This window comes from Cydia amplana, chromosome 9, assembly GCF_948474715.1.
Source record: "Cydia amplana chromosome 9, ilCydAmpl1.1, whole genome shotgun sequence".
NCBI classification, from domain to species: domain Eukaryota; kingdom Metazoa; phylum Arthropoda; class Insecta; order Lepidoptera; family Tortricidae; genus Cydia; species Cydia amplana.
In genome coordinates, this window is record NC_086077.1 from 1535721 (window position 1) to 1549136 (window position 13416).

General features: G+C 35.8%; 1 protein-coding gene across 1 annotated transcript in view; it reads left to right on the forward strand.

Moving 5' to 3' along the window:
- The first annotated feature begins 221 nt into the window (after nt 1–221).
- Nucleotides 222–13416, forward strand: part of LOC134650934 (thrombospondin type-1 domain-containing protein 7A-like) — a 129752-nt gene continuing 116557 nt past the window's right edge. Inside the window, exon 1 of the mRNA XM_063505888.1 lies at nt 222–460. The gene's annotated coding sequence lies outside the window, so the exon portion shown is untranslated. The remainder of the gene's footprint in view (nt 461–13416) is intronic.

Genomic DNA, 13416 nt, shown 5'->3' on the forward strand with positions numbered 1-13416 from the left:
AAACAACGCTACAGCATCATTTTTTTCTACAAGATCATTACCTACCTAATTAATTTAAAACGCCAATAAGTGATTGATAAGCACTATAATAAGAATGGGGGGGTCGGGTTGCGGGCTTTTATTTACATACATAAGTATGAAATTGATCATGACCAGTTGCTTTTCGAAAAATAATTTCAATTACCTTTTCTACTTACACGTTTCACCCCGACGACTTCCCAAAAAAGAAACACTCTTTTCCTTTTCAATCAAACACAACAATAATTATTACCTCCATATTTTCATCTAGAACCTACACTCCACTGCCACAATTTCACCTTTTCTACCCCGTCCCACCCCCACCCTCTGCGCATCTCGGCCAGTGCCCCGCGCGCAGCGAAGCCGCGCGCCCGTCTGTCGCGTCTGTGCTAGTTGCCGAATTTTACAGTGTTTTAGACTATGTGTACTGAGTGAATCACAGGTGAGTTTGTGTTTTGCATATTATTGTGATTTTTGAGAAACATGTCGTTTGTTTTACAGAGAGATATGCATACATGTTGACGGATCATATCTATTATTAGATTAGACATGAAACACATCTAAATATTAAGTTGTTATAAAACGGAAACATTTAGGAAAATGGAAATATACTTATAATCGTATGATGTAATCATGTTTATGAAATATTTAAAATTTCATAATAGCCAAACGACAAAGAAAATACGTCTTAATATTGTTGTTTAGGTACTCACCTTATTTATACAAACATGATAATTTGTGAAAATTCTTTGGTAGTTAAAATGTTTCACATTTCAGTAACAGCTAGTAGATAATATGAATATTCTGCGGGATTCTTTTGAGGCGTTCGACAAACAATTTAAATTGGTATTACATATATTATATTCTTTACCGAGTTGGGTTGGGTTGGAAATAGAGTTTCCAGTGGTCTGTTGGTTAGGAATCATGACAGTATAATTATTAGAAGTGTCATCTAAGTAAAGGTGTCTGATTTAAATTACCTAACATAATGTCAGAAAAAAAAATCTTCTGAGGATTTTTCCAATCTCTTTTACCGCATTCACTGCCAGCGACCCGCCAGGCGGGCGCTCAGTCCGTAGTCGCTTTTCGCTACACATACCGCGGTATTCGGAAAACAAGATCCGTTCTAGACTAGAGAACGATACGATATGTACTAAATACGTTGTAGTTTAGATTTTAACTAGTTCTCTTTTGCAGCTCAATTCGGGCAACAAATGTCACTTTTACGTTAAAATATCGTAATAATATCTTGTGGAAATCGTTCAAGAGTGTCTCCAGAATCGCGGAAATGTCAAATTTAACAGGCTAGATCTTAAATGTATCGTTGTCGTATCTTGCTGATGTCTAATAGATGTCTAGTTCAAAATCCGAATCGGGCCCATAATGCCGTATTCGAACTTCAAGATATTCACAAGAGACGATACGTACTAGATCCATTCTAGATACGTTATAGTTTAGATTTCAACTAGTTCTCTTTTGCAGCGCAATTCGGGCAACCAATGTCACTTTTACGATAGATCGTGTTAGATATCTATTAGATGTCAATTAGATCTCTAAGTAATATCTTGTGGAAATCGTTCAAAAGTATCTCCAGAATTGCGGAAATGTCAAATTTGACAGGTTAGATCTTAAACATATCGTTATCGTATCTTGGCGATGTCTAATAGATATATATTACAAAATCCGAATCGGGCCCATACTTGTTTTCTCATGTTATCGGCTACGCTCGTAGCACGTAGCACGCGCTCGCACTGAATGTGTTAAGGCGAGGTATGCCTGTTTTGCGAGGCTTTGCGATTCAATACATAACTGTACGGATATGATGGTCGTTCTTGTCTACGTGACAGCGTGATAAAACGGTGTCCGTCACTTTCTTTCCCACGGTGTTAAACAGTGACAGTTATTTTATCACGTGGATAAAGATGGATAAAGCTATCCATAATAGGCTGGCTGATGGTTGGATTTAAAGCAATAATGTTAAATACTTAACTTCTGTATTTCTTTATTATTGTAACTAGGTATGTACCTAAGTATAAAAGCTAATGCTTTTTGGAAAATAATAATCCCACCAAAAACATTTTCATGTAAAATGTTGCCAAGACGAAACCATAAGGCTCGCACTGACAAAAAGTTATCAGATCTCTTGTAGAGCCAAGCTTCCAACTATACAAGCCCTAACTTCACAAACTCTACACCTTAGTCAAAATATGTGGCTTGACCGTTTCGCTACTGTCACATGGACGTAAGGTGAAAAATGTATTCACTATTCATTATTTTTTTATAATACAATAGTTTTTGGAGTAACGAAACGGCCAAGCCGCATATTTTGACTAAGGTGTAGAGTTTGTGAAGTTAGGGCTTGTATAGTTGGAAGCTTGGCTCTACAAGAGATCTGATAACTTTTTATCAGTGCGAGCCTTATGGTTTCGTCTTGGCAACATTTTACATGAAAATGTTTTTGGTGGGATTTCACTTATTTTTGTAAGTTGCTTCCAACCCCTAATTTAAAGGGGTGCGCGTGTGATTTAAGGTACTATTAAAAATCGTGAAATACGTACCTCGGGGCATCTTTTATACAATCTGCTTTTTACTGATTCCCCATACAAACTTCAACCTTTCTTTTCCCCTAATGCCCTTTTCCACCCCCTTTTCACCCTTACGGGGTGATTTTGGGGTTGAAAACTATTCTATGCCATTCCCCATTACAAAAACTATCTACATACCAAATTTCAACTAAATCGGTTCAGTGGTTATTGATTTCCCATACAAAATTCCACCCCCCTTTTCCCCCCCTTAGGGGCAAAAAATTTCAAGTTTTTGAATTGTTTTGTTGTTTGTGAACTAATACTATCTTACATACCAAATTTCAGCTTCCTAGGACTTCAGGAAGTACCCTAGAGGTTTTGATGATCAACAGTGAGTGAGCGAGTCAGTGACGAAATTGGGGTTTTTTAGATATGAATAAAATCTTAAGTATAAGAGCTATGCAATTGAAATTTTGTATGTTTAATAAGTCCACTATTGACATCATATCCCGAGAATTTTGTTTATCTGGTATAATCCAAACCCAAGTTATGAGGGTTCAAAAAAACGACGAAGCGCTTCTAGAAAAGGTAGGTAGTGCCCTTGCGCTTCGCTTTGCTCGTGTTGGCGGGGGCACTACCGTGCCCCCAGATAATTCAATACTGGTTTTACGATTCAAAGGTTAAGCAATAATTAAGGCACATAATGAACACCGTTAATTATAAATTCCTTTTACTAATTAGGTAAATTAATTATGAAAGTTACAAAGCAATTATTGAAATCAAATGAGGGCCTGAAAAAGCACTCAAATTATCGAGTAATGAAGTTATAGTTATAGCAATTTTAATAACCTGCCAGAATTTAAAATTACTGTATCAAGTTAATTACAAGTTAATGGAAATTATTAATGAATCGCTTGGGTTATGATTTTATTTAAATAGGTGCAATGCAATGTATTACGTGCAATGACATTAAAACGATTTAACTCTACCATTGTAGATTGTGCATTCACGACGGGGTTAGGGGTTAAAAAGATAGAACTTTTTGTTAATAAGATAGAAAATTGGTGAGCGTCGCATAGGTACTAGTTTACCTAAGTTACGTCAAACACTTCAGGTAGGTATGTCCACCTACTTAAGCATTTCTTAAGAATACATAAAAAGATCAGACATAAAATATACATAAAAAGAAGATTCAACGGAGCCACGCCGTTTTGTCGCCTAAATTTAAAGTTATTCCTACTCAAGCTCATGAGCAGGTACATGTACCTACATGTAGGTATAGTCGGTGCCCTAAAACAAGTATCAAGTACCCATTTAATCTATACAGGTAGTTTGGCGTTATACATACTGCACGTCATTAGAACATATTATTTTAATTAATTAATTATTATTTTTACATCAAAATAAACGATTTGTAAATTTTAAATTATATTACCCAAGTAAATAATTCGTTTATCTTATGAAAGAAACGATTTGTAAACAATGTCATCGTTTATTTATAACTGCTTTGTTCTTGAATAGCAAGAACGGAACACAAAAGATAGTATTTACTTCAGTAAGTTTTACAATGAATACAATAGTGCTTGTTTTATGATTGTAGACAATCCTGTTTACAACAATCAATTTGCGATAGAAAATGAAAATTAAATACGTAATGTAACAACAAATAACGAGTCGATTCAACGTAAACAAAGCAGTTTGTTCTAAAAAAAATCGGAGTCATTTAAATATAAACGTTTTTGCGCGCGAAGCTTTTTTCAACGTCCGGCGGAGAGGGTGGATATTTATCATGCATTCATTCATTTCACCTCATTCAGAGGTCATTTGACCTCTGTTTATTTAGCATTTAAGTCCCGTTGTTGGGCCTCTACATATTTTTGACACGGGTCTTTATCGGGTCTCATAATAATTGATTGTCCTTATGTAATGTTACGTTGTGCTGAAACTATTGAAATTTCATAAAAATTATAAAACAAATCTAACCTAACCTACCCTATTCTACACAACCTATGCAAAATATTTTTGAAAATACTTTCTGTTTCTTTTCACTTTCTTTCATCAATTATTTATACAGGGTGCTTCCTGTAACAGGAGCAATAAATTGAACTGTAGGCTGTACTCCTCAAACTGACCAACATTTGTTCAGCAACTTTTGAAAATAACTCATGTTTTGATTTTTATTACACGTTAAAGTTTATTCTAAGACGCAATGTATTGCAAATTTTGTTATGTTTAAAGCGTGACAAGCAACGTCAAACACACTGATGTCAACGTACATTGAAGGTAATATTTATTTTGTATGAAAAAGAGGAAGTCTAAAGGATTCATAATTTTTAAAAGTTGCTGAACAAATGTTGGTCAGTTTGAGGAGTACAGCCTACAGTTCAATTTATTGCTCCAGTTACAGGAAGCATCCTGTATATTATGCGACGAGATAGGCACCGTTTAGACACAATATAATTTGTGTTTTTATTGTAGTATTTGACAGTATTATGGCCGAGACAAATTTAATTTCAAATAGTCTAGCCTTGTCAGACCCATGACTTACTTGTAATATAATTCATAATCAAAATACTTGAAATTGGATTCAAATACGAAAAAATATTTATTTTGAAGATAATACTTAGTTCATACCATGAACACATAATCTGGTTTTGAGGAATATTTCCGATAGTAATAATAGAAATGATAGAAACATTCAGAGTCCAGGCTGCCATTGTCTATTTACTTACATTACTGAGTAACGTTTTGTGTAGAAAATTAGCCATTAAGGCCCCGAGGGTCGTTCAAGCGCCGTAATGAAGCTACAACGCACTTTATTCGCATCATTGATTGCAAACTGTGAGCCTCAGTCGTTATGTAAGTGGTTGTTTTGGAAATTTATCCGCATACATGCTTCGACAAATCTTCTTGAAGTGGAAGTGGGTCTAATTTAACTAGCAAGATTTGACCCCTACATACATATAGGGGTCAAATTTTGCCTACATACAAAGATACATTGCAAGGTGAATAAAAGCTTCTTACATTTGATCTTAATTCGATATTGCTCTTAAGGTACCAATATTTAAGTACCTACAAGAAAAATATACCTACTGCAAAACATTTATATCAAATTGAGATCAAATATATGTCTGTAGTTTGAATGTAGCTTGAGTCGCTTCAACTCTACACCGAGCACATTCCTTTGTATGCAAGGAGAAACTTTTATCTCGACGTTTAGTTGGACACTTTGTCTTTACTGAAGAGACTTTAGACAGCGGTATATCTAGTCAAATGTAATAGACCCTCTATTCTAAGGCGGTAATGCTCTAGATACTCTCAGATAAGGGCACAATGGCTAATGATAGTAATGATCCTTATTACCAAAACTTTTGGTTTTTGGTATTGTCACAATATTGGTCTCTTGCTTAGGTAAATAAAAACAACCCACATTAAAAAAATATTTTGAAAGGTCACAAGTTTAAGTCGGTATACCTACTCCCCCCTCCCCCCCTCTAATGCCAGGCCATAGAAATGATAAATCCAAAAGGGGCATCCAAAGGGGAGTTGGTTATGTTTTGTTTGAAAATTGAACGAAACATTACAAATTCAACTGTTCCAATTGAAAATGATTTAATCGTAATTTCATCGAACTAAATAAGTGCTATAGGTAGGACTAGGAGGACACGATAATACAAACTATACTTAGAGCACGATGGAAAATCGAATTGAAAATTTTTTGAACACCATTTTGCTACTATTTTGGTTTTTTTACACGCAATTAATCTCTAATCATCGCACCGCACTTTATACATTCGGCACAAACAATGAAAGAATGGACTCCATTGCAGTCGAGGGCAGGCCGAGGCACGCTCGAGCACACTCGAGTCTTTTCCCGTCCAGTCCTTTCCCGGCCCCTTGACCTCGGGCAAATTAAGCCTGGTTTAATTGCGCGCCATCAGCACGTCTTGGCTGTACGGTTTTATGGTAATGAGGATCGATACTGTCTTTGGTGGCGGCCATTTTGATTACAAATGAATAGCGCTTTTTCGTTCTATAGTGAAAGAAGCTTTATAAGCCTAAGGTCAAAGGTGAGGCTTGAAAGAGCCAGATAAATTCATTCGCCATTCATTCGCTCATCATTTTATATTGAATGAAACCCAGAGGCTGAACCTGTTTTATCAATCTGATATCGTTTTCATCTTGTTTTGATACGACTTTGACCGTGACCATCAGTCCGCGTTAGCGGCTTTCTATGCATTCGTGCTGACACTGCTGACGGTATGCAACTTCGCACTTATTGGTGCGCGTGAAATGCCTGATGGTGATGACATGATTCAAGGTCCCAGGTCTCTTTGGTCGAGCTCAATTGGTTGACTGGTAAAGTCCCATAAGGCATTAAGTCCGCCATTTGTACTATCATGTATTGTGCGATAAAGATTAAATAAATAAACTAAATACAATCAAAACCTTATCAAATTGTTTAAATAGAATTGGCCTCCATATCTGACCTTAAACTTTAATAAAAATTCTTGACAGAATTTTGCGTTTAATTAAAAAGAGAAATTGGATATTGAAAACTCAATTCATTATATTTATTGAAAATAGGATAGAAGCAAATTTAGTAAATTGAACTAAATATCTCAAATAGGTAAGCACAGAACAACGAAAAAAGATAAGATGCTTAGAACCGGACCGTTTGGCCTCTGTATGTTAACATATAAATATACTTGTGTAAAAATATTTTCCATAATATCGATATTCAGGCAGGAAAATGGAGACTATGTTCGTACAAAGAACCGGTCGTCCGCTATCCTCTTAATATCAATTAAAGTTGACACATCCCCCACAAATAACTTTTTATAAAAAACAATCGATAAAAGCTGAAAACCAAATCAATTACGAAACTCTAACGATGTTTGCAACAAAATATGAGGCAAACTTTGCCAGCATCCGCAATATTTGAAGCCTTAACAAAAGGTCGTAAGCCCTTGGACATGCAATGCGACCAATGCGTTCTGTAAGGTGTCGTGTATAAGGGCGGTTCTTCACTTACGCCCTTATGGCATGGGGTTGAAGTATCGGGGGTAATGAACAGGGGTTTAATTGAGTTATGACGGGAAGCTGTGCAGTATTCTCTAGTATGTTCTTGGCTCACACGTGAATGTATTGCAACTATTTGTGTTTGTTTAAAACTTTCACATAAGTAGGTAACTAGGTATAGCTGGTCAAGCAGATCTTGTCAGTAAAAAAAGGCGCGAAATTCAAATTTTCTATGCGACTATATCCCTTCGCGCCTACATTTTTCAAATTTGCCGCCTTTTTCTACTGACAAGATCTAGAGAGCTATAGATACTAAATTCTTGTGCGTCTTTTGTCAGTCGTAGATTTTTTATACGACATCTTTGTAGGTAAAGTAATCTGCCCTGCTAAGCCAATTAGAAACTGGGCGTAATGGGGTAGTAACTATTAGTGTTTTTGGATAATTAGTTAAAAGTTGCAAGGGCTCCCAATGTTGACAATGAAACAAATTAAGTAGTCGGTCAAAAATCATAACAAAGTTGAAAGTTACACCACTATTATATTTTGCGAGGAACATCGTCATTTAGAAAAGCTAAATAAGTGAAACAATTATACATAATCCTTTATTTTTCATTGGGTTTACCAGTTTTCTAAGAATTTCTTCTAGGAACTAACTAAATAAGCCGACTTTCAGGTTTTTTTTGACAATATTATTTAAGTAAAGATTACAGTTCATTTTGAATTTATGTTACGTAATGCAGAAAAATAATAAACAAAGTTCCATTATTATATAAAGTTAATTAAAAATTTTTCAATTTGGAGCGAAATTTAATTTTAAAATTGGAGCGAACTGTTCCTGTTTGTCCTTATAATCGCTCGGGGTCGTTTCTGGGTAGTTTTCAATTAAATTTTGCGTTGGGTCGTTATTGCGTAGGTAAAAGTTTGGAAAGTTTCGGGACGTCGCGTTGAATTAACTATCATTCATAGTCCCTGCCTACTTACATGCCTACTCGTATAAAGCAGATATCTAGGTAAATATCAAAATCCTAAGAATATCGTAACACACACCCTTATTACCCCAAGCACACAGAACACCTGCCAAGCGCACCGGTATCACCGCCCTTACCTAAAGGCTCTAAAAATAGACCCGGAGCGTCCGCTCCTTTCAAACACGAATGTTTGGGGAAAGGTCGTATCTGTGGGGAAAACTCCCTTCCGTTGCCTCTGTTTTTCTGGGGCACATTGGCCATTCTTATATTTATGTAAAATTATGATTCCCAGACGTGTGAGACGTGTGTCGTATTTTTTCTTATTGTGGTTTTCATCTCGGCCCCTTTTCTTTATTTATGTTCGCCTTGTTGGATTGCGTGTGTGAAATATTTGTCAATACTTACAAACGCAAAAAAAATCTAGCAAATTTTGTAATTAACTTAAAAGAATTACAAATAAACCTTAACTTATTTATATAGGGTTATATGCAAGTAAGTATTGGAACTATAATTATGTATTCTTTTTCTACTCCAGCACTTAAATGTGTCAATTAAATGACTGACAGTGATATCTAAAGCAATGTCATTTGAATGCTTTGTCTATAGGCTCATAAGATTGAGTATAATACAACTGCTTTATTTTTTTTAAAGATACAAGTTCCGATCATCTTGATTGAAAGAGGTATGTTTTCATTATAATAATAACTCTTTTTTTTTTTAAATAATAACTCAATTTTTTTAAAATAATAACTCTTTTTTTTTAATAATAACTCTTTTTTTTTAATAATAATTATTATTATTTTTTTTTCTTTTTTTTTTTGCTGCAGCTGTCATAGAAAAAGTAATGTATGCAACAGCTCATAATTGGTTCTTAAAATTCTCGGGTCTTTTTTTACAAAACTCGACTACGTCTCGTTTTGTAACTTCGACCCTTGAATTTTAAGAACCCTTATTATATCACTGTTGCATAAACTACTATTCTAGGTAACAACACCGTTTTATTTATAAAATAGCCTTATCCTCTTGACAGAAATGTAATTCTCGCTGCATGAAACGAGGAGATTATGCACCAGTCTGCAGGAAAAATATCCCTCCATTTGTAGAAATACTTTCACATAATGTTGAAAGATGTCTGCGAAGGGCTTAAAGCTTTTAAACCTGAACAGCTACTAGTACCATTTCACCAATATTCCACCAGTAAATCTTTTGAGACTGCTGATGGTTCTTGCATATTAAGAGTACTTGTACGGGTTATATCATATACGTAATAAACATAAACCTTTGTTTAATACATGATGCATATAACTTATATGTATCGTGTATTAAACAACGGTTTACAGAAGAAGTCTAGCGTCTTGTAGAGCATGTGCCATGCTACCCACGCAAGTCCTTGCGCGGCCTTCGTATCTGGTGCAAGTACAAATAGCTTGCACAACTAGCCCATGCCAGTTAAATGCGCAAGCAAAAGCGGTGCACGTAGCTTGAGCACGATTTATTCATATTAATATTAATTATTCGTAATCAAAAGTCAAAGTCAAAGTATAATTTATTCATGTAGGCCTAGCAACAAGCACTTATGAATAGTAAGTAGATATTACATCAATATTATCTTAAGCTAATAATATAGGTATAACAATGATCACGAATGTAGCTTGCGTCCCAATATGCGCAAGTTACTTGCGCTGCGCCGTCTGTAAAAGCCATTTAAGTCAAGCCATGGAATATACTGAGACACTCGACTGGATTCGACAATTGGTACACGTAAATTTTGAAACCACGAAAGTTACCTTTGTCATGTCAACGTAGCTCCCTTACCACGTACTTCGCATATAGGCAATAGCCTCTCAGAATATCAGGGATACAATCTATCTAAGCAATATTACGTAGATAGACATCGTCATGTCCCCAGGAACCTTAATGTAAATCAGCGCTTTGTGCCCTGCCTCGCGTGTCGGAAGCTACCTGAAATATACATACCAAAGCCTTTATACACCTATAATAGATATACCTTTATTGGTCCACTGACAGGGCCTTACCTAGTGCTCAATACAAGACGTTAAATCTAGTGATCCAGCTCTCTCTCTTATGTAAGGGTGTCGTGTTAGAATAGGATGGACGTATTGCCAAGTGGAGAGCCTGTTTTGCATTGATAACTAAAGTGCATCCTTTACATATTCGATGCGTTGTACGCTCTTGAGTACTTGTGTTTTACATTACAGTAAGTGGTAGCTACGTTTTATCTGACTGAAGATGGAACAAGGGAAATGTAGGTTTTTTTTAGTATCGACGCATTTATTAAATTAAAAAGTGTCATTCAATAGAACTTGCTAACTATGTAAACAAACCGCCATACTAAAATTGACACTGAATGTCGAATTACTAGTAATTTTTGTTTACATAGTTCGCAAGTTCTATTGAATGACACTTTATACACCGATATTTTTAACTTTCAGTCATCACGTTTCTAATTGAATGGAGTAATTGGCCACTAATCGTTTGATTAATTCATTTTCAAATGTGAAATAAGTGTGTGACGTCGACAATCGACACTAAACAAACAAGCAAACTGTGTTACATTGTAAGTTAAACAAAAGCTTGTACTAAAACATTTCATCCAGCTATCCACAGAAGCCCGTCTTAGTTGTTTTTGCTGATACGGCTCGCTTTGACGTCATTCCATTTCCTGGTATTTGCAGGCTACATAGCTATGACTAGCTTTGACTTATTGTAGCGGCTTCAGTGTCTGTGTTTTGCCTAGTCAAGTAAACACAATTAGTGGAATGAAATTCGGATGGAATTGCTGAATTTCGATGTACAAGGAGAGCAAATAGTGAGTTTAATTCTCATTATTGATCTATGTAATCACAAATATTTGCCTGTGTGTTATGTAGAGTAAAATAAACACTAGTTAATTATTTGATGGATTTTTGAAGGCTCGCACGATAAACCACAATTTCATTTAGATAGACTGTGTTCCTTAGATTTGATTGTGCCCTAAACCTAAGTTATTTAACTTTATGATTAAGTTATGATCATAACATTTTTAGTTTACTTTTAAAGATGAACAGGTTTTAGATACAAAAAGTGTAATATAAGTTAATCCGTTTTTTTAAGTTTGTAAACTGTTTACATGGATATTGAAAGGTTGCCGTAAAAAGAAGAGTACTTACAAAAGCAAAATCAGCATTCTTTCAACAATTTTTACAGAAAAAAGATCTTCAGCGCTTCACTAACTCCAAAATAGACCACAAGCTGTCATTAATAGCACTGGAATAGCCCCGACAAACGGTTATGCGAGTATCAGAGCCTCGAGATGGCAGACGTGAGCCCCCTCGAGCGTGAGTGGCTGCATGCAAGCATGACAGCTGCAGCGTATTGCCACTGCTCACTGAAACGAGGCACTCGGACAAAGCTGGATAATTGTAGTCCTGTTGTTGAGATCAGTTACAGTTTATGGAGAGTACAGATTAGGAAGAAAGTATCTTTAAAATGGTCATCAGTAATGATACAAAAGTTGTCATTCGTTCGAATAGCCGCGACAGACAGTTATTATGCGAGTATCAGTACCTCGAGATACTGGCAGACGTGAGCCCTCTTGAGCGTGAGTGCCTGCAGCAAACATGACAGCTGGTTCCTAGTGGTTAGCAAATAATTTGGACACTTTAGAAAAAATATAATAGGTAATTGTAGTTAAGAGATGTATTACAAATTACAATTTTACAATGCATATTTAGAGAGTAGTGGGTACAAGTAGACCTTATTCATAAAACTTAGTAAATATTTTGTTAAATTTTGTTCGTTTCTAACAAACACAAATATCAAAACAGATAAGGACAAACTATTATCAAGGGTTTGTTAGACCTGATGAGCGTTTATGAATAATGCCATAATTAAATTAAATTGTTAACTATTTTGCGGAGCCAGCCTAGGCCATCGAGTAGTGTCATGGATTGTAGTTGGGATAAAGACACGATAATAATATGTTATTATTACAAAAATTTAAAATTTCATTGTGCTTTCCACAGCCGCTTATCCCGAGAATTTGTGCCTTATAATATTAGCGGTTGGGCAGAGGATATAAAGGTCCGGCCTGGTCCAACCACTAGATAAGGGGTCGTTCATTAATTACATCACACAAAATTTAGATTTTTTTAGACAAAGATAGGTCTTACGTACTTTCACACTTACGTTGCTCGTTTGAGCGTGTGATTCACCTTTACTAGCCGAGTGTGTGGAATAACAGCGTTGCATTCAAGTGATGTCGAATGTGCTTTTGACAGCCACAGGCTGCCTGCATGGTACCGCTACGCAGCAGGCATTTTGATTGTTTAATGACTGCGTTTTGATGTCAAAATAGGCTTGAATAATCAATTATGTAAATATACTAGCGACCCGCCCCGGCTTCACACGTGTTACACAAAACCTTAACAAACTATAATAATAAATTTCTTTACACCTAAACCTTCCTCAAGGATCACTCTACTGATAGGTGAAAACCGCATGAAAATCCGTTCAGTAGTTTTTGAGTTTATCGCGAACAAACATACACACAAACAGACGCGGCGGGGGACTTTGTTTTATAAAGTGATACTAGTGATAAAGCTCCGCTGCTTTTCTACTGTGGCAGAGATGAGAAAAGACGTGCGGGAATCAACCAATCAAGCAATAAATCATGGGTATTCTTCACAATATAACATTGTGACGTCATGACGTTAAACAATGCGTCTCGCTTACACACACTATTTAAAATACAGTTTGATGTTTCATCAATCATCAAAGTACATTAGCTGATTTGGCTTTTTATTGAGTAGGCTTTTAGGGTAGGCAATTTAGATGAAATTCAGTATGGAGGACCCGGGGAAATAGGACTCATAGTGGAAATA